Source organism: Amblyomma maculatum, chromosome 1 (genome assembly GCF_055883805.1).
Source record: "Amblyomma maculatum isolate TAMU_Amacu chromosome 1, ASM5588380v1, whole genome shotgun sequence".
Lineage (NCBI taxonomy): Eukaryota > Metazoa > Arthropoda > Arachnida > Ixodida > Ixodidae > Amblyomma > Amblyomma maculatum.
In genome coordinates this window covers 167,262,859-167,286,386 of record NC_139344.1, presented here as the reverse complement: position 1 = coordinate 167,286,386, position 23,528 = coordinate 167,262,859, and the positions used below count along the sequence as shown (strand labels likewise).

The following is a 23,528-nucleotide window of genomic DNA, read 5'->3' as shown; positions in this document are numbered from 1 at the left end:
ACGCCATAAGAACAGCTTCTGTCTAGCCCCCATTTTTGCGCGCACCGACTAATATAAATACTCTTTTTTTCCACGAGCAGTGTTTGAATGGAATGCTCTACCCCCAAGTTCTGAATTCTTTCACCCTCCTTGATTGATGTACTGTAGCTGTTAGGTGCTGTGCATTTTGTTATTTCGTCTCATTGCATCATGTACTTGCTGTGTTATTCGAAATTAATGCATAGATTGTATGACTGCTTGCTCTTGCTGGCCTTTTTGCGCTTGCTGATGTCTGATATACTGTCACTTATGTACCCTTCCTCTCCTGCTTGGACATGCGACATGTCCGCAGTATTTCATAAATAAATATAATATCAGTGCGCTGTGGAAGAACCAAAAGATGAAAAAGTGCTTGCGGTCACAGATCATTGCCAGACATTGACAGATGATAAGATAACATCTCATTTTGATGTATCTCACATACCTGAGGAGGACTTGGCCCAACTGAGGAATGTAATCAAGGCATAGTCTTAAGTTTTTTCTCGAGGCAACTTTGACCTCGGGCAATGTGAGGCAATCAAACACCACATAGACACATGGGGGCGGTTCCTCTGTGTACCAGAGGGCCTACTGCATTCCTTATGCGCAGCGCGAGGAGATGGCCAAGCAAGTGCAGGATATGCTGAAAACCGGAATCATAAAACATTCCAAGTCCCCGTGGGGTTCACCTGCACTATTGGTTGAAACACCAGATGGGTCATTCCGTTTTGTAGTTGACTAAAAGAAGCTAATCAGGGTCACCCAAGTTGACCCGTATCCGCTGGCAGGTATCCAAGAGACCTTGTCACAGTTGGTATCGGCCAAGTACTTTCCGGTTGCGGACTTGGTCTCTGGCTTCTGGCAAATTGAGATAGATCCTTCTGATAAGAAAAAAAAACGGCATTTAATACGACCTGTGGTTATTGTCAATGGACGAGAATGCCCATGGGATTAGTAAACAGTCCTGCTGTCAGGCAGCGAACCGCCGACGTTGTGCTCGAGGGGTTGGCTGGCCACATATGTCACGTGTACATGGATGACATAATCATCTATAGCTCTACGATCGAGGAGCTCATGATAGATATATTGAGACAGTTCTGAGGAGAATGAAAGGCGCTGGGCTGAAGTTGAAACCGAGAAAGTACCAAGTTTTGAAGGTGAAAGTAAAGTACCTCGGACATGTGGTGTCTTCCAACAGCGTGCAACCAGATGAGGAGAAAGTTTAGGCGATTCTTCGCTTTCCCAACCCAAGCGGTGTCACACAGGTGCGAGAGTTTATGGGCTTAGTAGGGTATCACCGACGTCACATCGCAAACCTTGCGCAAATGGCTAAGCCACTGACATTGCTAACAGCAAAACACACACATTTCGAATGGATGGCCGAGGCACAAGCTGCTTTCGAGAATCTGAAATGAAAGCTCGTTGAAGCGCCAATACTCAAGCACCTTGACATTAGGAAGGAGTTTAATGATGATGAACGGATTTTTATGGCGCAAGGGCTTATCTTAGGCCAAAGAGCGCCAAACACAAGGTGAACTGTCAACTGAAGTTAATTAAATGTCCGAGGTATGGTGTTTAATGATGTACTTAAAAACGGTAGTGTATAGGGCCTAAAAGTTCTTTCGGAGTGTATAGTCTAGATACAGTAGTGTATAGGGCCTAAAACATTGAATTGCGGTGTATAGTGGTCTAAGTAAAAATTAAAAGGAGACATGTACGTGTTAAAAGGCTAAGCTGCCTCAGCAACAATTTCTTTAAAAGAAAGCCATTTAAGTAAAAGAAACGGGCTGACGCCCACGTTGATAAATGATGCCATATAAAAAGCCAACTCTTAATAAATATATAAAACTTCTTTCTACAGGGAACATTGGATGATCGCCAAGATGGATGGATGTGTGGGTATTTGTTTCATGTGTAATTCGGGAAATGGACGTCTCCTATGCTACTCAAGTCTCGGACATTCAATTAAAACATGGAGCACTGTTAGCCGGTCACCGAATCTTGAACAATGTGGTGCAGGAGAGTTTGTTAAAAGGTATGAATGTGTTGTATATGTGTGACCTATTCTCAGCCTGCACAAAGCTACTTCTTTGAATCTGTTTCGTGTTTCTGTAGTGTACTTGCCTATCCTTGGTTTTATTGTGTGTAGTTTATTTTCAGTTGCTGTGTCCCACTCCTCTTGCCATTGTTGTCGAATCATGTTTTTGATGTGTGGCTTGAGGTCCTGATATGATATGTTGTCAATGTCTGTAGTGTTTCGAAGGGCAGCTGATGCAGCAAGCCTATCAGCTGCCTCGTTAGCGGTGGTCTGGCACCGAACACAATGTAATTTTAAGTTCTAGTTTATGGGCAGACATAAGGGTGTTATAAAGAGAATTCAGGACTGGGTTCTTATTATACCACTTCGAAAAGGATAGGGACGTTAAAACACTGAGGGAGTCTGTGTAGATGATCAATGTCTGCATTTTATTTTCTATAATGTGGTCTCACAGCTAAAAGGACACCATGGCATTCAGCGGTAAATATACTTGTATGTCTGTTCAGTGTTTTTGACTGTGGAAACTGTGGTCCATGTGCTGCACAAGAGGTTTGAGCAGACTTTGAACTATCAGTCTAATACTCATTGCATATATACTTTGCCTGAAGTGACTTGAAGTGCTGCTGTATGGCAATAGGGGACGCATGTTTCCCGACTTCATAGAATGATAGATCACAATTAACAGCGTGTATTTCCCAAGGAGGAAATAGATCTTTCATGGAAGTTGTATGAATAATGGTCAATATGCGTAGCCACTCTGATTGGGTATGGTGGCGTTAGTGATGGTTTTCTTGAGAAAAGTTCTGTGCTAGTTGTGTCAAGCAGGAGCCGGCGACATGGATGATCCAGTTGGCATAGTGCCTTCGTGGCATAAGTTACACAAGAAAATTCTCTTCTTCGTTGCAGTGACCATCGGTTCGCCTCGACATAAAGACTAGCAATTGGGCTAGTTCGAAAAGCGCCCGTGGCGAAGCGAAGGCCGAGGTGGTGCACGGGATCGAGCAATTTTAGAGCAGAGGATGATGCTTACCCATAGACCATCGAGCCATAGTCAATGCGTGATAGAACTACACTATTCAGAAGACTCAGAAGCCAGTCGCGGTCTGTGCCCCATGACCGGTGAGAGATAATTTTTAGCAGAATCATTGCTTTGAGACACTTCAGTCGCAACATGTTTTATGTGGGCAATGAAGAAAAGTTTTTCGTCAACAACTACGCCAAGAAATTTGTGTTCCTTTTTAAAGGCAAGGCTATGGCCATTCAGTGTAATGTTGGGGTCAGGTCTGATGCCACGCTTCTTAGAGAAAAGTACACACTCTTTTCAGAGTTAAATTTAAACCCATTGTCATCAGCCCACCTGGACAATTTGTTAACACCTAGCTGAATCTGTCGTTCACAGATGGCCAGGTTGCAAGATTTGAAGCTTATCTGGACGTCATCAACATAAACAGAACAAGAAATGGTTTTTGGCACCACGCTGTTTAGCGAGTTCATTTTCACTATGACAAGTGTGCAACTGAGAACACCACCTTGAGGGACACCATTTTCCTGTATGTACTGCTTTGAGTATGCATTGCCAACACGAACTTTGAAGGTCCGTTCAGACAAGTAGCTTCGTATTGTATTCAACATGTTCCCTGTGATACCAAGAGAGAAGAGTTCGCGGATGATACCATAGCGCTAAGTGGTATCATATGCTTTTTCAAGATCGAAAAAGACAGATAAACAATGTTGTTTGTGTACAAAAGCATCCCTTGCATACGACTCAAATACAATGAGCTGATCAGCTTTTGACCGCCCAGCTATAACGCCAGCTTGGTTTTGATGAAGAAGACCATTGTATTCAAGGAAATGTGGAAGGCGACGATTTACCTTTTTTTTTTTTTTTTCAAAAAGCTTGCATAAACAGCTGGTTACAGCAATAGGCCGATAACTGGCAGCAAGAGTGGGTTCTTTTCCGGGTTTTAATATCGGTATAGTGATCGCTTCCTTCCATGCTTCAGGAAAGCCTCCTGTGGCCCATATTTTATTATACAGGCAAAGTAGGGTTTCAAGCGTGTCCACATGCAGGTGCCTGAGCATTCCATATGGGATCCTGTCAGGACCTGGTGCTGTGTTCCCACATGTGCCTAGGGCAATCTTCAGCTCCTGCATGGTGAAAGGGCTATTGTACCCTCCTGTGCACGGTCTTTTATCGCATATAGGCTTCCTCTCCTCAGTTACTTTGTGCCGCAAAAAGGAATCTGCATAGTGTGCTGAGCTGAATGTGTATTCAAAGTGTTGCCCTAGTATGTCTGCTTGATGTTCATCAGTCACCACTAGGGCTGACAAGGGGTGTTGGGAGAGTGCTATATCCTTTGAGTGCTCTTATCCGGTTGTATACTTTGTGTGCATCAGAATAAGAGTTCACAGAAGAAGAATGATGACCAGCTTTCTCGCTTGGAGATGCGTCGAACACGCCTGCCATTTGCTTTTGCGCGCTTAAATCCTATTAGGTTTTCGGCCGTGGGGTATCGGCGTAACTTCGATCATGCCCTGTTTTGTGTTTCACGGGCAGTCTTACATTCTGCATTCCACCAGGGCCTTCGTTTGTTTCGTGGCTTACTTGATGTTTGTGGAATGTATTTTTCTGCAGCATCTATAATGTGCAGCGTGATCAAGAGTTGAGATTCGTCCACGCCTAAGGCAGTAACTGATGAACAGGGCAGAGCTGAGTGTTCCCTGAACATCTCCCAGTTGGCCGCATATTCTTTAAATTTCCTGGGACCAGACACATTTACATTTTTATTGCCTGTGTACTTCACAGAGATGGAAAAATGGTCGCTTCCATATAGATTGTCAGTAACAACCCACCCTGCAGCTGCGAAGAGCATCGGAGTGCCAATGGCTATATCAATGGCTGTGTACGTATTATGAGCTGAGCTGTAGTATGTTGGCTGTTTTGTGTTGAGCAAACATGATCCTGAAGACAACAAGAATTTTTCAATTAGTGCACCTCGGAAGTCCGTTCTTGTACATCACCATAATGGGTGGTGGGCATTAAAGTCTCCAACCAGCAGCCATGGTTCGGGAAGTTGGTCAATCAGCTTTTCAATATTTTGTTACATAGTCTATGATCTGGCGGAATATAAAGCGAACATACTGTTGTTATCTTATCGAATATTAAGGCTTGTATTGCCACTGCATCTAAGTCTGTGTTAAGCGAGATGTTTCGACAAGCAATCGACTTTTGAGTTACAATGGCAACGCCACCGGTGGGGTGAGTACTGCCTTGCCTATCTTTCCTGAATACACGATACTGCTTGAGAAAACTTGTGTCGGTTGGTTTCAAATGCGTTTCTTGCAGACAAACTATGTTTGGTTGGCGTTCGGCTAGGATTTCATGTACGTCATCTAGATTTTTTAGGAGTACTCGGCAGTTCCAATAAATGATGCTCTCGGTAGCCATTTTGGTAAGTGTGGAAAGAATATAGAGTAGTATTAAGACTCGCCGCCCTTATCAGGTGGCTTAACTGGTGTATGTTTTTTTTTTATTTGAAGCGGTCCAACAGGCCTCGACTCGTGGGCGGACTCCCTAGGCGCCACTAACACTGCGGAGTCCATGCTCACCTCCATCGCCTCTGGTGAAGGTATGGAGGCAGGAGATTTTCCAAGAGGAACCAAGTCCCACTCAGATGTCTTTGGTGTCCCGGACGTCTGGGAGAAAGTGACCTCTGGGATTGCAAAGATTGGTGCATCCGGTGGCTGCTTAGTGAGGAGCCGTGGTGGGAGCACGTCAGCAGCATTGCACTGCGTGCCCACCGTTACTAGACGCGGCCTGGCCCCTCTGCGGGCTGCGTTAGCATAGGGAGCTGAGGAAAGCATTCTGTGCTTTTTTCGCAGCTCTCCGTATGTTATCTTCTCCGTTACCTTCATATTATTTACTTCCTTTTCGACCTGAAAGGCCGCACAGGACCATGAGTATTCAGGTTGGGTGCCCTTACAGTTCACACATTTGTAGTCAGTTGCACTGCAGTTTTCTGTTGCGTGGTCGTGTGCGCTGCACTTTGCACAGGTAAGGCGTCCTCGGCATGTCTGGCTGCCATGCCCATACCGCTGGCACTTGAAACACCTGCGGGGGCTTGATATGTACGGGCTAACATTGCAGCGGATGAATTCCACGTTGATGAATTCAGGGAGTGTGCTCCGGTTGCAACGGAGAACAATATGTTTCGTTCTTACTTCCTCATTCTTTCGCCTGATTGTTATCCTTCGAACTGCAGTTACACCTTGGTTCTGGAGGCCCTCAAGGAGATCAGATTCTGTTTCGTTTAGGTGGTCTCGTTCAGAAATCACTCCCTGGCAGCTGTCCAGACTGCGGTGCGGTGATACTTGAACATCAAGGTTAGCAAATGTCTTTGTTATGAGGAGCTTGTCTGACTGGCTTTTGGCTGATACCTCTATTAGTAGGTCACCAGATCTTAGTTTTTTGGCTTTATAGTTTGCCCCAATGATGGCCTTCAGCGAGTTGGCAATCAGAAAAACTGATAGCTCGTTTACAGGTTTATACTCTGTTATAGAGCGCAGAACAGGAAACTTTGGGAAGTTATCAGTTGGTGCCATGATTTGTTGCGTGACTTCGGTGCGACCCCTTTTCGGAGGTCGATCGTGTTTTTTTGAAGATAGTTTTTCCGTACACTATGGATAGTCTAAGGGGTCCTAACATATGTCGCTTCTGGTTCACCCTTATACGCAGAGGAGGTCCCGGAGCCCCTCACGTGGTGGATATGCGAGGAGCCCGTCGGCCGAGACTTGACCACGGCCTTGACCGCCACCGTTCATGGTTTCCTCCATCCCGTTTCAACCTTTCGCCACGGTATACGGATAACAACTTCGGAATGGGGGCTCGGGGTCCATGGTGGCGACAAGCACCAACACCTCGCTACACAAGGTGCCCCTGCGGGGAGGAAGGAGTGTTATGACCGTGCATGGTCCGCACTTGGGCGCACTATTGTTCGCCTGTGGGCATGGATATGTGCTGTGGATATGTGCTGTTGGTGTAAGGGCTCTAAGTGAGCCTGTTTCCATGAATCTTTTTGTGTGAGCCTGCTTTGCTTTGTCGAGACCCTGCAAATGCCAAATTGGCCCTGTCAAGGGAACGTCAAGAAAAATACAAAGAAACGTCGCCCTGTGAGAAATAGCCGGATGTGCTTTTGTTCAATTGTTCACCCTTCCCGTCGAGAAGCGCTATTGTCAAGTGAGGAATGCCTATTGTCCAAAGGAGACGATCGGAGTGACACATCCGCGTACGTACAGGAGAAGAAAGGAGCATGATGATTACGGCCATTAGAGGATTTCCCTGGAATGCAGGAAAGAGTTGCAATTGCCGGAAAGGGACAATGCTGGGAGCAGTATGTGGCGCGCACGTGGGTTTCTGAGAAGGAAATCCACTTGCTGGAACCACCATATCGGATCTTTGCAGAAGAATAGAAATGTACCTCCTCGCCGTTCCCAAGCTCTACCCGCCAACAAGTGACCACGCCAAACGAAACAATACCGGACCAGTCAGTGCATCAGACCATCAGTGCAGTGATGTGTTCGATTGGATGCCGATATCTGAGGGGCGTGCCCTGGAACTGGTTGGTCAGCATCTTCAGAGAGGGGCTGGACATAGGGGGTTTTAAGGACGTTGCAGAGCACGAAATGACGCTCTGAGCCCTGGGTAAACGGCTCATCCAGACGCTTCTCGCTATGAACTCTTAACGCTTGCCATTTTGCTGATATATCCTTCTTTTTCATGTAAATAAGTTTTCTCAAAGTGCCATTAAACCTGCTTGTATATATTTTACCAACTTCGATAATTCAATCCTTCTTCAACCCGGAGTCTCTGCACGCTACCAAGTGAAGGCCTGGTAGACTTAGTCCCAGCGTCACGACAGCCCGGTGAGCAGGACGCTGCATATTGCCGCGAACCCTTCAAAACTCTATTTGTTGTTTTTTTTAACAGCCGCCGGCATACGGCCTTATCACTTTGATTCTGGATCGCGTATCAGTTCTGTATTCTTTGTTTGTTAATGCTCGATGTCGCGAGACGGCCCCTTTATCACTTTTGTTGTAGCACAAGATGCACCGAGATCTGTCTCGAAGGTTCTGGCCACTCGGGTGTCTTTCCACAATGTTCCAGCCCGTGCTCGTCACTGTTTGCGACGTTATCTAGATTGTTCTGTGCAGCCTTTAAATTGAGCGTTGACGAGTGCGACGGGCATTCTTTGTTCGACGATCGACGAGCACGTTTGTTGCTATCGCCGCCGCCGAGTTGCTTAGTTCTTTTGCGGGCGCAAGTCAGCCCAATAAAGAGTTTCTTCAGTGCAATCATCGACTCTTCATTTGTGTCATCGACCTTGTCACCACCACCTGACAATATATTTGCAGACGCAAGCACAAAGGCTTACGGCGCCGTAGCCTACCTTTGCACCGAAAGCAGTACTGGGCAGTGCACGTCCACCTTGGTAATGTCGAAATGCCGTGTGGCTTCAGTAAAACCTGTCACACTTGCAAGGATGGAGCTGATGGCTGCATGCTGGCGTCACGACTTTGCCAATTTTTGAAAGCCAGTCTCGAAGTCGAGATCGCCAACGTGTATATGTGGACGGATTCCATGATTACTCTCAGCTGGATCCGTGGAGATGCGGCAAGGTGGAAGGAATTTGTCAGAAACAGCGTCACTGAGATTCAACAGAACACGGAAGGCACGACATGGAAGCACTGCCCAGGGAAAACGAACCCTGCTGACCTCATGACCAGGGGATTGACAAGCGCGCAACTGAAATCCAGCGAGCTCTGGTGGAGCGGGCCACCGTGGATTACAAGCGCAGCTGAGAAATGGCCAGCCGTACCAAAACCGGCCGACTTCACCGCTGAAGAGCTTGAGCAGAAAAGAGGTGTGGGTGTATTACGTTCCACCTGTTATCAAATAGAGGTGTTGTTGGATCTAAAAAGGTTCAGCTCCGCGTCGAGAGGAGACAGAGTAACGGGTTGGATTTTCCGATTTGTGCGAAATTTGAGGATTGCTGACAAAACATCAGGCCCTTTAACTGCGGAAGAAATTGAAGGTGCAAAAACATTTTGAGTATAAAGGGCTCAGCGGTCTGAATTCTCGGAGGAACTCGAGCGCACAAAGAAAGGCAACCGCATCCCGACCGACTCACCCTTTAAAGATTTCACGCTCTTGACAGATAAAAACGGCCTACTGAGAATTCAAGGGCGGATCTGCTCAGCGAAGACAACGCTCGATGAGCGGCACCCAATTGTGCTTCCCAGGCAACATCGATACTCATCTCTGTTGGTGCACCAAGCCCATCGACAGCTGCTCCACGCAGGCGCCAGGGACACACTTGTGCAGCTACGAGAGAAGTACTGGATTGTGCGCGGCCGTCAGCTGGTGAAAAGTGTGGTGAGGTCGTGTGTGGTGTGTGGGCGGCATAGTGCTTCCCATTTCGATGCACCGACCGGGCTCCTTCCACCTGATCGAACGTCTCAAGCAGACCCGTTCTAGGTCGCGGGCCTGGATTTCGCCGGACCCCTCATGGTGAGGGAGAACAGTCAGACGCTGAAGTCATATATTGTGCTGTTTACACGTGCTGTGACGCGGGCCGTGCATCTTGAGCTTGTTGTGGACATGAGTACTGAGCGTCTAATTCAGGCGTTCCGATGATTTGTGTCGCGAAGGGGCTTGTGCCGAATCATTTACTCCGACAATGCTCTTTCGTTTAAACGAGCCTCGAAAGATATGGGCGTTTTGGGGAAGCTCCTGCGACACCCTGACACACAGGACCATTTCGCCAATTCAGGCATAGAATGGAAATTAATCGCTGAGCGCGCGCCGTGGTGGGGCGGGTTCTACGAGAGGCTTGTCCGTCTTGTGAAAAGCGCGCTGAGGAAAACGATCGGACCCCACTGGCTAGACGCTATTGAGTGCAGTGATGTGTTCGATTGGATGCCGATATCTGAGGGGCGTGCCCTGGAACTGGTTGGTCAGCATCTTCAGAGAGGGGCTGGACATAGGGGGTTTTAAGGACGTTGCAGAGCACGAAATGACGCTCTGAGCTCATCCAGACGCTTCTCGCTATGAACTTTTAACGCTTGCCATTTTGCTGATATACCCTTCTTTTTCATGTAAATACGTTTTCTCAAAGTGCCATTAAACCTGCTTGTATATATTTTACCAACTTCGAAGATTCAATCCTTGATCAACCCCGAGTCTCTGCACGCTACCATGTGAAGGCCGGGTCGACTTAGTCCCAGCCTCACGACAACTGGTGACCAGCGGTGGGATCTGAATCTACAAGCCACAACATCTGGTGATTGGAGGTGGATCAGAATCTACAAGCCACAACATCTGGTGATCGGAGGTGGCATCTGAAGCTACAAGCCACATCTGGTGATCGGAGGTGGCATCTCAAGCAACAAGCAGGAGCAACAATCGGCCAACAAGAGAGCAGCTCGGAACAACGATCGCATGTGTGGGTGAGTGCTTGGCTTTTCTTCTGATGCGGACCAGGTTCTAAAACAGGGTTAGATTTTAGAACTGGTAAAGAGTGTTGAAACGCCTTTAGGTTTGGTAGTTTGCACAGTTGTTTTGGAAGTAGCCGACACTCGGAGCGATCATGGACCTACAAAAGCTGCAGAAACCGGAACTGTTGCTATTGTGTGAGTAATTGGGAATTTTTACAAGTGGTTTGGCACGAAAATCCTTGATTATAAAGGCAATCACTGATTTGGGAACCGATGATGAGGAGCTCAGTGAAGCATGGAACCTCATCGGACAAAAAAAGGAGAAGCAACTCAGACAGCAGAAAGAGCGGGAAAAAGAGGAAAAGAGGCGTGAAATTGAGAGAGAAGCAAAAAGGCTGGAGCAAGAAATTGAGCTCCGGAAATTAGAACTAGAGTTGAGCAAGAGGTCGGGCAATTGTCCCCAGCTAGCGGTAGCTGTTCTCAACAAGGAGGCAGATTTCAAGATGTCAAAGTACATGCAGCCATATGTGATATCAGGAGATATCGGTTTGTATCTGGCTAACTTTGAGCGAACCTGCGAAAAACTGTCCTTCCAGCGAGACACTTGGTCTCAGAGATTATTGACGGTTCTGCCCTGCGAGGCAGCGGAGGTTGTCGCGCGGCTAAGCAAGGAGGACGCGGACAACTACGAGAAGGTCGAAGCTTGCCTCCTGAGAAAGTATAGGCTTAGCGCCGAGGCGTTCAGACAACGTTTTCGGAACGCTACTAAGTCCAGGGACGAGAGTTATCCTGAATTCCTGTACAATTTAAGAGTCAATTTGGGCGAGTGGCTAAGGAGCACAGATTCCTACAGTGATAGGGACGCTGTAGTCGAGCGAATTCTTTTGGAGCAGTTTTATAACTGCCTCCCAGAAAATGAAATTGGTTACAGGACCGAGGCGACATTAAGTCGGCAACTGAAGCTGCCGAACTCATTGAGGAGTATGCTTCGCGCCGACAATTCAGCAACCCAGCAGTGGATAGGCCCCGCAATCCCAAGTTGAGTGTGAATAACCGCCAGGAAAGGCACTTTGCTAGAGTTGCAAACGAAGAAAGGAAGGTTTCTTCAGGCAAACTCCCTAGAAAGGACGGCAGTGAGAAAAGTGGGGAAGTGACCAACGCGCAGAACACAAAAAATAAGCTTGAGGCTAGGAAGCCGCTCACATGCTTTAAGTGTAATGAGCAGGGCCACATTGCCGTCAACTGCCGGAAAGAAAAGATTGCTTTCTCGTATGTCAGTGACTGCGATGAAAATATGCAGCTTTTGGAACCCTACCTGCATGACCTAGTAGTCAACGGGAAGCCTTGCAAGGTACTGCGCGATTCGGCGGCAACGATTCGGCGGAACGGTCCATCCGGCGTATGTGTCGCCTTCCGACTATACAGGACAGTGTGCATGGATCCGCCAGGTAGTGGAGGAACAGAGTGTGTGCTTGCCAATCGCGAACGTGGTCATCGAGGGCCCTTTCGGCGAGTTAAGAACCGAGGCTGCCGTTTCAGGAAAGCTTCCTAAGTGCTATCCGTATTTGTTTTCCAACAAATCGGACATGCTACTGCGAAAGACGGGCATCCTTTTCGGAGACAGAGTTGTGCAAGCCTTAACACTTTCAAAGGCGCAAGAACTAGCTACACTGCTCATTCCAGAAAAATCCACAGCGGAGGAAACGGCAGTTAAAACAGTGGTCGATGCGGAAGATAGCGGGTCAGAAAACTTTGAGAGCGAGGCATCTCAGATAAGTCAACTTGAAAGTGAGCTTGATGAGACGCGGACTGAGGACGTTCTTGAGAGTAACCTCTTGCCGCCAGTGTCTAGTAATCTCACGAGACTTTTAAGTGGAACCCGAGAGGACTTAGCTATGGAGCAAGCCAATGATCCCAAGATACAGGAGATAAGGGAGCGCCACCGCGCCACTAAGACAGCAGAGAATATTTCTTTCGAGATGAGAAAGGGAGTGCTGTATCGCTTATTCAAGGATAAGCGCGGAGTAGAGCGGGACCAATTAGTCGTTCCGCAAAAGTACCGCGAAGACTTACTGCGACTTTCCCATGGCAGCTCGTGGTCATGTCACCTTGGAATAAGGAAAACAAAACAGAGGCTGTTGCAAGAATACTATTGGCCTGGATGGTTTAAGGACACGGAAAATTTTGTACGGTCATGCGACACGTGCCAGCGGGTCGGAAAGGAGCAAGATAAGTGGAAAGCTCCGATGGTGTTAGTACCAATCATTACCGAGCCGTTTCACCGGTTAGTAATGTAGTTGGGCCACTTCCTGTGACAGAGTCAGGGTACCGTTATATCCTCAGTATGTTATGCCCCGCCACAAAGTTTCCAGATGCTGTTCCGCTGCGCGAGGTGACGTCCGAGAGTGTAGTGGATTCGCTGCTGTCAGTGTTTGCACGAGTTGGATTCCCTTCCGAGGTCCAAAGTGATCAGGGTAGCATTTTCACAAGTGTCCTCCCCACCTCATTTCTCGAGCGATGCGGCATTAAGGTAGTGCATAGCTCGATCCACCATCCGCAGAGCAACAGCGTAGAAAGATGGAATTCTGTTCTCAAACGAGTCCTGAGGGGACTGTGCTATGAAAACAAGCGCGAATGGGATACCTGCCTACCTGCAGCACTTTTCGCTTTGCGGCCAGTGCCGCACGAATCCACTGGATTTAGCCCAGCCGAGTTGGTGTACGGAAGGTCACTGCGCTCACCTTTGCGAATGGTGCGCGAAGCCTGGGAGGGGCGCGGAGAAGACCCAACAGTAGTAGAATTCATTCTGAACCTCTTGAATCGCTTACATAACACTAAGGAACTCGTTGAGGCCAGCATGAAGTCAGCCCAGGCTCGTTCCAAAGTGTACTATGATAAGTCAGCCCGTCAAAGGACGTTTCGTATCGGGGACGTGATGTTGCTGAGAGGTTCAAGGCAGAATAAGCTCGAAGTACAGTGGGAAGGACCTGCTGAAGTCGTTGCAAAGCTTTCTAACACTAACTACGCAGTGAAAATCCCCGGTAGGCGTAAAGAAGTGCGCATTTATCATTGCAATCTTATGAAGCCTTATGTGCAGAGGGAAGCCGTGGTAAATCTAACGTTAAACCTTCCCGAGGAGATAGGGGACAACTTGATTTGCCTCAGCGGAAAAGAAAGCAACACTCAGGAGCTTCTCAAAAAGACGGAGCAGAGAGGAGAACTAAAGAAATCCCAGCTGTCCGATCTGGGAGAGATAATAACAGAGTTCGAGGCGTGCTTCGTCGACAGGCCAGGCAGGACTGATTTGACTGAGCACGATATTGAGCTGACTTCAGACGTGCCAGTGCGATCAAGGTGCTACCGATTTTCTTCAAGGCAAAGAGAAATTCTGGATAGGGAAGTAACTCGCATGCTGGAATTGGGAGTAATAAAACCCTCGGAAAGCGATTATGCTTCGCCTATGATCTTAGTAGAAGCTCCAGGTAAAGACCCTAGGCCTGTGGTAGACTACCGAAAGCTGAATTCTCTCACCAGGAATCAAGTGTATCCTATTCCGAATATCGAGGAGAGAGTAGAACAGGTCAGTAGAGCGGCATATGTGACTACGCTGGACCTTACTCGAGGATACTGGCAAGTACTGCTCACTGAACGCGCCAGCAGATACGCGGCTTTCGTCACTCCGACGGGCAGCTACCAGCCAACAATGATGAGTTTCGGGCTCAAAAATGCTTCATTTTGCTTTTCCCGGCTCAAGGATAGGGTTTTAAAGGGGTGTGAAACATTCGCGGTGCCTTATTTAGATGACATTGCGGTTTTTTTCCGACTCATGGGCGGACCATATGGTACATCTAAGAGCTGTACTCAGCCTTTTGCGTCAAGCTCGGCTAACCATAAAGGCCGAGAAATGTTGCCTGGCAAGGGCGACCGTGGACTACTTGGGTCACAATGTAGGTCAAGGTTTCAGGAAACGCAGCGAGATTAAGATTTCAGCGGTAGCAGACTACCCGCGGCCGAGCACGAAGACGGAAATTCGGGCATTCCTGGGGCTGACGGGATACTACAATCACTACATCCCTAACTATTCAGCTTTGGCTAGCCCTCTGACCGACGCTCTCCGCAAGACAGAACCGACAAATGTAGTCTGGGACGAACAAAAGGAAGCCTCCTTCGTAAACCTGAAGGCTGTGCTGATTAGCCGTCCGGTATTGCGAGCTCTGGACTATGACCGAGAATTCACGGTCCAGTGTGATGCAAGTGATCGAGGACTAGGTGCTGTTCTCTGCCAGAGAGATGACGACGGTAATGAGCACCCCGTGCTCTACCTGAGCAGAAAACTGAGTTCTAGAGAGAGGGCTTATTGCGGGTCAGAGAAAGAGTGCGCTTACATTGTATGGGCCATTCAAAAATTGGAGGGGCCAAATTCACCGTAGAGACGGACCATGGTCCCCTGGCTTGGCTGCAAACTGCGACATCGAAGAACAGTCGCTTTCTGAGGTGGAGCTTGATTTTACAGCAGTACAATTTTGAAATAACATACAAAAAGGGGAAGTTAAATGAGAATGCGGACGCGCTTAGCCGCTGTTTCTAAGCGGTCCGAGTTGCTCCTCACCATGTATCCAAATTGATACTCAGGTTCTTTTTTTTTTCGTGAGCTTGTATATGTGTAACTATGTAAAGCAGCACGTTTGGTTTTCTAGGCATACGTGGGTCGTGAACGTCTTGAGTGTGGGCTCTTCTCGGACAACGATGGCAGTTTTCTTTTCAACTGCTCTCTTCAGACGGGAGCCGAGTGCTTGCTTAGACATGTGGTTGATTTCAGAGACAGCTCAAGCAATTTGGCCTACGACAATCAAGACAACGCGACAAGCAACAGCGAGCTTCAAGCGTTCATGTGCAGGCCATCATGCAGCAGCTGCGACTGCTGCCCTCCGTGACTCTTCTGGCGGGGGAGGAGGCTGTTATGATGCATGGTCCGCACTTGCGCGCACTATTGTTCGCCTGTGGGCATGGATATGTGCTCTGGATATGCGCTGTTGGTGCAAGGGCTCTAAGTGAGCCTGTTTCCATGAATCTTTTTGTGTGAGCCTGCTTTGCTTTGTCGAGACCCTGCAAACGCCAAATTGGCCCTGTCAAGGGAACGTCAAGAAAAATACAAAGAAACTTCGCCCTGTGAGAAATAGCCGGATGTGCTTTTATTCAATTGTTCACCTTTCCCGTCGAGAAGCGCTAGTGTCAAGTGAGGAATGCCTATTGTCCAAAGGAGACGATCGGAGTGACACATCCGCTGACGTACAGGAGAAGAAAGGAGCATGATGATTACGGCCATTAGAGGATTTCCCGGGAATGCAGGAAAGAGTTGCAATTGCCGGAAAGGGACAATGCTGGGAGCAGTATTCGTGGCGCGCACGTACACTTGGGTTCCTGGGAAGGAAATCCACTTGCCGGAACCACCATATCGGATCTTTGCAGAAGAATAGAAATGTACCTCCTCGCCGTTCCCAAGCTCTGCCCGCCAACAAGTGACCACGCCCAACGAAACAATACCGGACCAGTCAGTGCATCAGACCATCAGTGCAGTGATGTGTTCGATTGGATGCCGGTATCTGAAGGGCGTGCCCTGGAACTGGTTGGTCAGCATCTTCAGAGAGGGGCTGGACATAGGGGGTTTTAAGGACGTTGCAGAGGACGAAATGACGCTCTGAGCCCTGGGTAAACGGCTCATCCAGACGCTTCTCGCTATGAACTCTTAACGCTTGCTATTTTGCTGATATATCCTTCTTTTTCATGTAAATAAGTTTTCTCAAAGTGCCATTAAACCTGCTTGTATATATTTTACCAACTTCGATAATTCAATCCTTCTTCAACCCGGAGTCTCTGCACGCTACCAAGTGAAGGCCTGGTAGACTTAGTCCCAGCGTCACGACAGCCCGGTGAGCAGGACGCTGCATATTGCCGCGAACCCTTCAAAACTCTATTTGTTGTTTTTTTTAACAGCCGCCGGCATACGGCCTTATCACTTTGATTCTGGATCGCGTATCAGTTCTGTATTCTTTGTTTGTTAATGCTCGATGTCGCGAGACGGCCCCTTTATTACTTTTGTTGTAGCACAAGATGCACCGAGATCTGTCTCGAAGGTTCCGGCCACTCGGGTGTCTTTCCACAATGTTCCAGCCCGTGCTCGTCACTGTTTGCGACGTTATCTAGATTGTTCTGTGCAGCCTTTAAATTGAGCGTTGACGAGTGCGACGGGCATTCTTTGTTCGACGATCGACGAGCACGTTTGTTGCTATCGCCGCCGCCGAGTTGCTTAGTTCTTTTGCGGGCGCAAGTCAGCCCAATAAAGAGTTTCTTCAGTGCAATCATCGACTCTTCATTTGTGTCATCGACCTTGTCACCACCACCTGACAATATATTTGCAGACGCAAGCACAAAGGCTTACGGCGCCGTAGCCTACCTTTGCACCGAAAGCAGTACTGGGCAGTGCACGTCCACCTTGGTAATGTCGAAATGCCGTGTGGCTTCAGTAAAACCTGTCACACTTGCAAGGATGGAGCTGATGGCTGCATGCTGGCGTCACGACTTTGCCAATTTTTGAAAGCCAATCTCGAAGTCGAGATCGCCAACGTGTATATGTGGACGGATTCCATGATTACTCTCAGCTGGATCCGTGGAGATGCGGCAAGGTGGAAGGAATTTGTCAGAAACAGCGTCACTGAGATTCAACAGAACACGGAAGGCACGACATGGAAGCACTGCCCAGGGAAAACGAACCCTGCTGACCTCATGACCAGGGGATTGACAAGCGCGCAACTGAAATCCAGCGAGCTCTGGTGGAGCGGGCCACCGTGGATTACAAGCGCAGCTGAGAAATGGCCAGCCGTACCAAAACCGGCCGACTTCACCGCTGAAGAGCTTGAGCAGAAAAGAGGTGTAGGTGTATTACGTTCCACCTGTTATCAAATAGAGGTGTTGTTGGATCTAAAAAGGTTCAGCTCCGCGTCGAGAGGAAACAGAGTAACGGGTTGGATTTTCCGATTTGTGCGAAATTTGAGGATTGCTGACAAAACATCAGGCCCTTTAACTGCGGAAGAAATTGAAGGTGTAAAAACATTTTGACTATAAAGGGCTCAGCGGTCTGAATTCTCGGAGGAACTCAAGCGCACAAAGAAAGGCAACCGCATCCCGACCGACTCACCCTTGAAAGATTTCACGCTCTTGACAGATAAAAACGGCCTACTGAGAATTCAAGGGCGGATCTGCTCAGGGAAGACAACGCTCGATGAGCGGCACCCAATTGTGCTTCCCAGGCAACATCGATACTCATCTCTGTTGGTGCACCAAGCCCATCGACAGCTGCTCCACGCAGGCGCCAGGGACACCCTTGTGCAGCTACGAGAGAAGTACTGGATTGTGCGCGGCCGTCAGCTGGTGAAAAGTGTGGTGAGGTCGTGTGTGGTGTGTGGGCGGCATAGTGCTTCCCATTTCGATGCACCGACCGGGCTCCTTCCACCTGATCGAACGTCTCAAGCAGACCCGTTCTAGGTCGCGGGCCTGGATTTCGCCAGACCCCTCATGGTGAGGGAGAACAGTCAGACGCTGAAGTCATATATTGTGCTGTTTACATGTGCTGTGACGCGGGCCGTGCATCTTGAGCTTGTTGTGGACATGAGTACTGAGCGTCTAATCCAGGCGTTCCGATGATTTGTGTCGCGAAGGGGCTTGTGCCGAATCATTTACTCCGACAATGCTCTTTCGTTTAAACGAGCCTCGAAAGATATGGGAATTTTGGGGAAGCTCCTGCGACACCCTGACACACAGGACCATTTCACCAATTCAGGCATAGAATGGAAATTAATCGCTGAGCGCGCGCCGTGGTGGGGCGGGTTCTACGAGAGGCTCGTCCGTCTTGTGAAAACCGCGCTGAGGAAAACGATCGGACCCCACTGGCTAGACGCTATTGAGCTGTCAACCGTTTTGGCTGAAGTAGAGGCAGTGGTAAATTCCAGACCCCTCACGTACACTTACGCACTTACGAGGACCCTAAGAACGGCGCCCGAAACACGAGCCATCGAGACGTCCGAGGCTTCGCTGCGTGCGCTCTGGAAGAAAAGAGGCCAGATGTTGAATTTGTTTTGGCAGGCATGACAGAGAGAATACTTGGGGAAGCTGCGTTCAAGCGTACGCCTCTAAACAGACCAATTCTGTGAATCCGCGAGGGAGAGGTTGTTTTGGTCCGATAGAACCGACCGCGACTGCTCTGGAAGAGCGGGGTCATCGCTGCCATAAATACTGGGCGCGACGGAAACGTTCGCTCTTGTGAAGTCAGGATGTTGCAGGGGAAAACGATACGACGCCCCGTTCAGCTACTGTACTCATTAGAGTTGTTCGAAAACGTAGAATGAGCGAGCTCATTCGGCGGGGCAGTGTTGAAACTTGGGGAGAGGGGCCAAAGCCGCGACAAGCGGACCGCGGACCCCCTCCGACCGGAGGGAAAAGGAATGCGGGCAGTACGAACAGGGAGCCCCATCGATGAGCATGCCTCTTTCCGAGCTCTTGCTCCCCTCTTAAAGAAGTTGTATTTGGTTCATTAATTGTTTGCTGAAAATAAACGAAGTTACTTAAAATGACAACAGCCCAAACGAAGTGAATCAGTTACAAGACATGTACAATTACAGACACCTTTTTTAATTTTTCATATTTATTCCATCAAGAAAGACTCCCTATAAGAGTCTCTGATGAAGGAAGCTTTGTGGTCTGAGAAATGAAGACAGCAATTAAGTTATCGGGATATTGCGGGAGGCAGCGCGTGGGGCCCGCAGGAACGTTGCACGGCGATGAGATAGCAGCCTGATGCCGCTGATGTCGCTAGCGAGTCAAGACAACGCGGCTCTGCTTTTCGGCTTGGGATGCACGCACCGCGATCTGCTGATAGTGAGACAGAGCTTCGGCAACCGGAGAACTCCCTTGCCGCCAGGCAGGAAGAGGGAGGGGGGGGGGGGGCTATACGCAGCTGTGAACGGGGGAGCGCGCGCGACAATCGGATCACACGCGGGGTCGCCACCACGGAGGAAGGGGGGGGGGCTGAGCTGGGAGACTGAAATGGGGGCGGAACTGGTTACGGGCGCCAAAGAGCTGCGCTCTAAAACGAAGTGCCGATCAGGGAAACTGCGCCGCCCACGAGTTCTGATCAGCCAGGGCAGACCCACGATTAGTGCGCGTCCGCTGTAGCCAGCCACACTTGCAAAGTCGAGAGCGAGCGACCAGAGCGGAGTCAGCACCGTTCGTGCCCTGATACGCTGGTGACGCCGGGCTGCATTCGTGAAAGCAACAGCCCTCGTACGAACGATGACGTGCATACATGGCCTTCACGCGATCTAAAGCGCCCCAGGTGTTGAAAGAACTTGATCAAAGGTGGTTTCAGACGGGAGGACCGGAGCGCGGACGGTCCGCGCGCGTCAGCGCTACCCGCGCCCCGCGTGACGTCGACGTCACTGCTCTGAGCGACGGCGAGCGTGTGGCGTGGCCATCCGGGACCCCGGATCGCGGATCGGACTGAATATGCCAAGCGCCTTTTTCAGTCCGCGCGGGCCGAGCGTCCGCCGCGGAACGAGATTGTTTTTGCTCTTTTTGCTTTATCGTTGCTGTTCAGTTCGTGCGGGGTATTGTTTCGTTCGCTGCAGTGCATCGTTTTTTGTGTGTTTTCGCTTGTGGGTGTGTCAAAGTTGTAGCTTTACTCGGTTTCTAATGCTTATTATGGATTAAGTACCGAAAAAAGCGCTCAGTGATGAAGCGACAGTCCCGTTTATAGCGCTCGTAGTTCCCACTGATATGGAATATTGAAGACGCTTGCAATAAATTAACGCTGCGCTGAGCGATGCGGCACACCGGCGGACCAGGGTAACCTGAGTGGCGAGCCGCCAAAGGAAATGCCTAGCTTGGGGGCTGTCGTGAGCGGTTGCTGCTCGGACTTGACTGAAAGTGAGTTATGCGCTGCTGGCCGCAGTGCAGACGCGGCTCCGCACTTTGACCACTTTGAAGACGGCGGTGCCATACTCGCTTCGGTTACCACTAGCTTACAAGAGCTGGCGCCAAAAGAAAGCAGAAAGCTGGCATTCAAGTGCTGCCGCTGAAAAAAGCGGGAAGGCAGACGCGAAAAAGAATGCTGTCATCGTAAGGTGAGGAAGTTGAAATTATCGCGAAAAGAAAAAATGACTATCCCAACGGCAGAAATGCACCCGTGCTGAGAAAAAACGCGACTGGTGCGCAAAACCTAAGGACAGGGACAGATCATTCAGCAAAGCGAGTGACTCGTGCTCGTGTGCTTATTCGCAGAGAAACAGGAGGGTAAGGACGTTTTGGGAAACGGAATGAAAAGTGGTGTCTCAACAGTAACGCCGGTGGCGAAAGTCGGGAGCCCCTAACGTGAGAATATAAGCCTCAAAGTTGTCACTTGTTGGTGTTTTTCTTCCTGGCACAGGATTCTGAACATATTGCATTTTCTTTGCTATAGTGCTTGGAAGTCACGTACATTTGAAGTGCAATTTTCGAATTTGTGGACGCGTTCCAAGTGCTGCTTAGCTACCTCTTAAGATAGATGGATGTATAAGAGAGAAAGAGGCTCGCATAATTTAGTGAAGTTTGTGTCGTGCTTGCTGGCTTAACGGCTAAGTGTTCAGCTAAGTTGTGACGCATGTGGGTACGACGAACGACTCTCTGGAAGCCATTTTGCAGATTGCTTTGGGAACCAGAACGTGCGAAGGAAGCCTTCTGGCTGACTGGGCTCAAGAGAAGCAGAGTTGGACGACCCCGGGTAGCAGCATCATCGCAACAATCCCCCTGGACAGCGGATGCAGTTCCCTGCCCTTCGGGATCTCCTTCCCCCGGCGGGGCAGTCTGTTATACGATTCGCCACCGTCATGTGCGACAGCCGACGTGGCCGGAACGTATGCAGCGAACGCGAGAGCATGAGTCAAAGCACCTAGCATTTCGGCCATTTCAGCACCGTCCAACGCTTTCTCCCACGGACATGCTCCGACGTGTTGAATCTACACGTACCGTCATGTGTATGCAAACGCTGGCCAGGCCAAGTCCGGCGCTCGAGGAAGAGAACGTTGCCCTCGAGGAGGTGGAGGAGGTCTTCCGCGCCGCCGTGACTGAGTCAGCAGAGCTTGCTCTGACATGGATTCTTCTCCCCTTTCTATCTGATCTGCCGAGCGTATAAAATGCAGCGGCTGTTGGCGCTGCGAGAGAGACTACGGAGAGACTAAGCAGAGACGACGCCAGACACCTGCTTTGTGAGCGTCTCAGTTTTCTCTCTAGGCCTGCTTCTCTGCCCGTTCCTACGTGATACTGTATTCGAAGTTCTTTTTGTTAGTCGACGCCTCGTCTTTGCCGGGACCGCTGATGACTTCCGCCGAGCCACCGAGCCGCAAGGCCAACGCTACCGATGGGTCCTGGAGCCACATCTAACAACTTGTGTCAGCGGTGGAATGAACCAGGCGCAACAGCATGCTCTGCCATGTTCAGGTCATCGAACCAAAGTCCAGGGCGTCGAACTAAATTGAAGGTAGCGCTTCTCAACACGCTCTAAGTCTGAGGCGCCCGCTGCTCAAAAGCTCCAGTGACCACATGAAGCCCGACCTGCTGGTGGCTTTCCTTTATTGTATTTCATTTTATTTAATAACAAATACGTGAGCAAAATAGGCATGGAATATTTATATAATACCTTAGCTAGTTAGGTATAACTCAGGCGTATGTAATAAGTATACAAATGCACATACTACACATGCACGTGCACCCAAGCGATACGTATTCCCGGCAGAAAATGTTTTCTTGTGAAGAATACTTCAGGAGTGACATATCGCTAAAAAGGAATCATCCCGGATTTTCACAGAACGCTTGAGGACCGATGTTTTCTCTTTCTTACCAAATAGTCGCAGAAAAAAATGGCCCGGAACAATAGTTTGTTTTGTGTAATTACGGGGTTTTCTTCTTACTGGTGCGAGTAAGTAATGCAGCGGTGGCGTAGCGGTAGAACATCCGCCTCGCATGCAAGTGGACCGGGGTTCAAATCCCGGTGCCGCGCAATTCTCCACCGGATGAAAAAAAAGAAAAAAAATCCGCGTGTCGATGGGATTGCATACACAGGTTTTGGGTGCGACCTGATGCTGGTGAACACCTCCGGCAACGCACTCCCTCACCAGAACAGGAGTTGGCCACCCTGGTGCAGTAATTGGCCACAACCTCCTATGATAAGCTCCATAAAACTCCGGCCCTCAGTCACCAGCGGCTGCGGAACAACTGACCACGGCGGCGGTCAGACCTGTGACGCAGCAGGGGGTGCTAAGAAAGCCTGGCTCCGGTGGACAGGCCGCCATTGGAAACTGACCCTGGCAACGTTTAATGCTAGAACCCTAGCTAGTGAAGCTAGTTTAGCAGTGCTATTAGAGGAACTAGAGGGCATGGAATGGGATGTCATAGGGCTTAGTGAGGTTAGGAGGCCGAATGAGGCATATACTGTACTGAAGGATGGGCATGTCCTGTGTTATCGAGGTTTACCAGAGAGGCGACAACTAGGTGTATAGGTTTCCTTGTCAATAAGTATATAGCGGGTAATATAGATGAATTCGATAGTATTAATGAGAGGGTTGCAGGCATCGTAATTAGGCCTAATAAGCGGTATAATCTGAAGGTTGTACAGGCCTATGCACCTACATGTAGTTATGATGACCAGGCAGTTGAAAGCTTCTATGAAGATGTAGAATCGGCAATGCGAAAAGTAAAGACGCAGTATACTGTATTAATGGGCGACTTCAATGATAAGGTAGGGAAAAAACAGGCAGGAGACAAGGCAGTAGGTGACTATGGCATTGGTTCTAGGAATAGCAGGGGGAGTTACTAGTTGACTTTGCAGAGCGCAATAACTTACGAATCATGAATACCTTCTTCAGCAAATGGAAGAACCGGAAATGGACATGAA

At 49.1% G+C, this 23,528-nt stretch overlaps 1 pseudogene; it reads left to right on the top strand.

Annotated features, from left to right (window-relative positions):
• Positions 1-21,608: 21,608 nt before the first annotated feature.
• LOC146204825 (uncharacterized) overlaps positions 21,609-23,528 on the top strand; it is a 59,685-nt pseudogene continuing 57,765 nt past the window's right edge.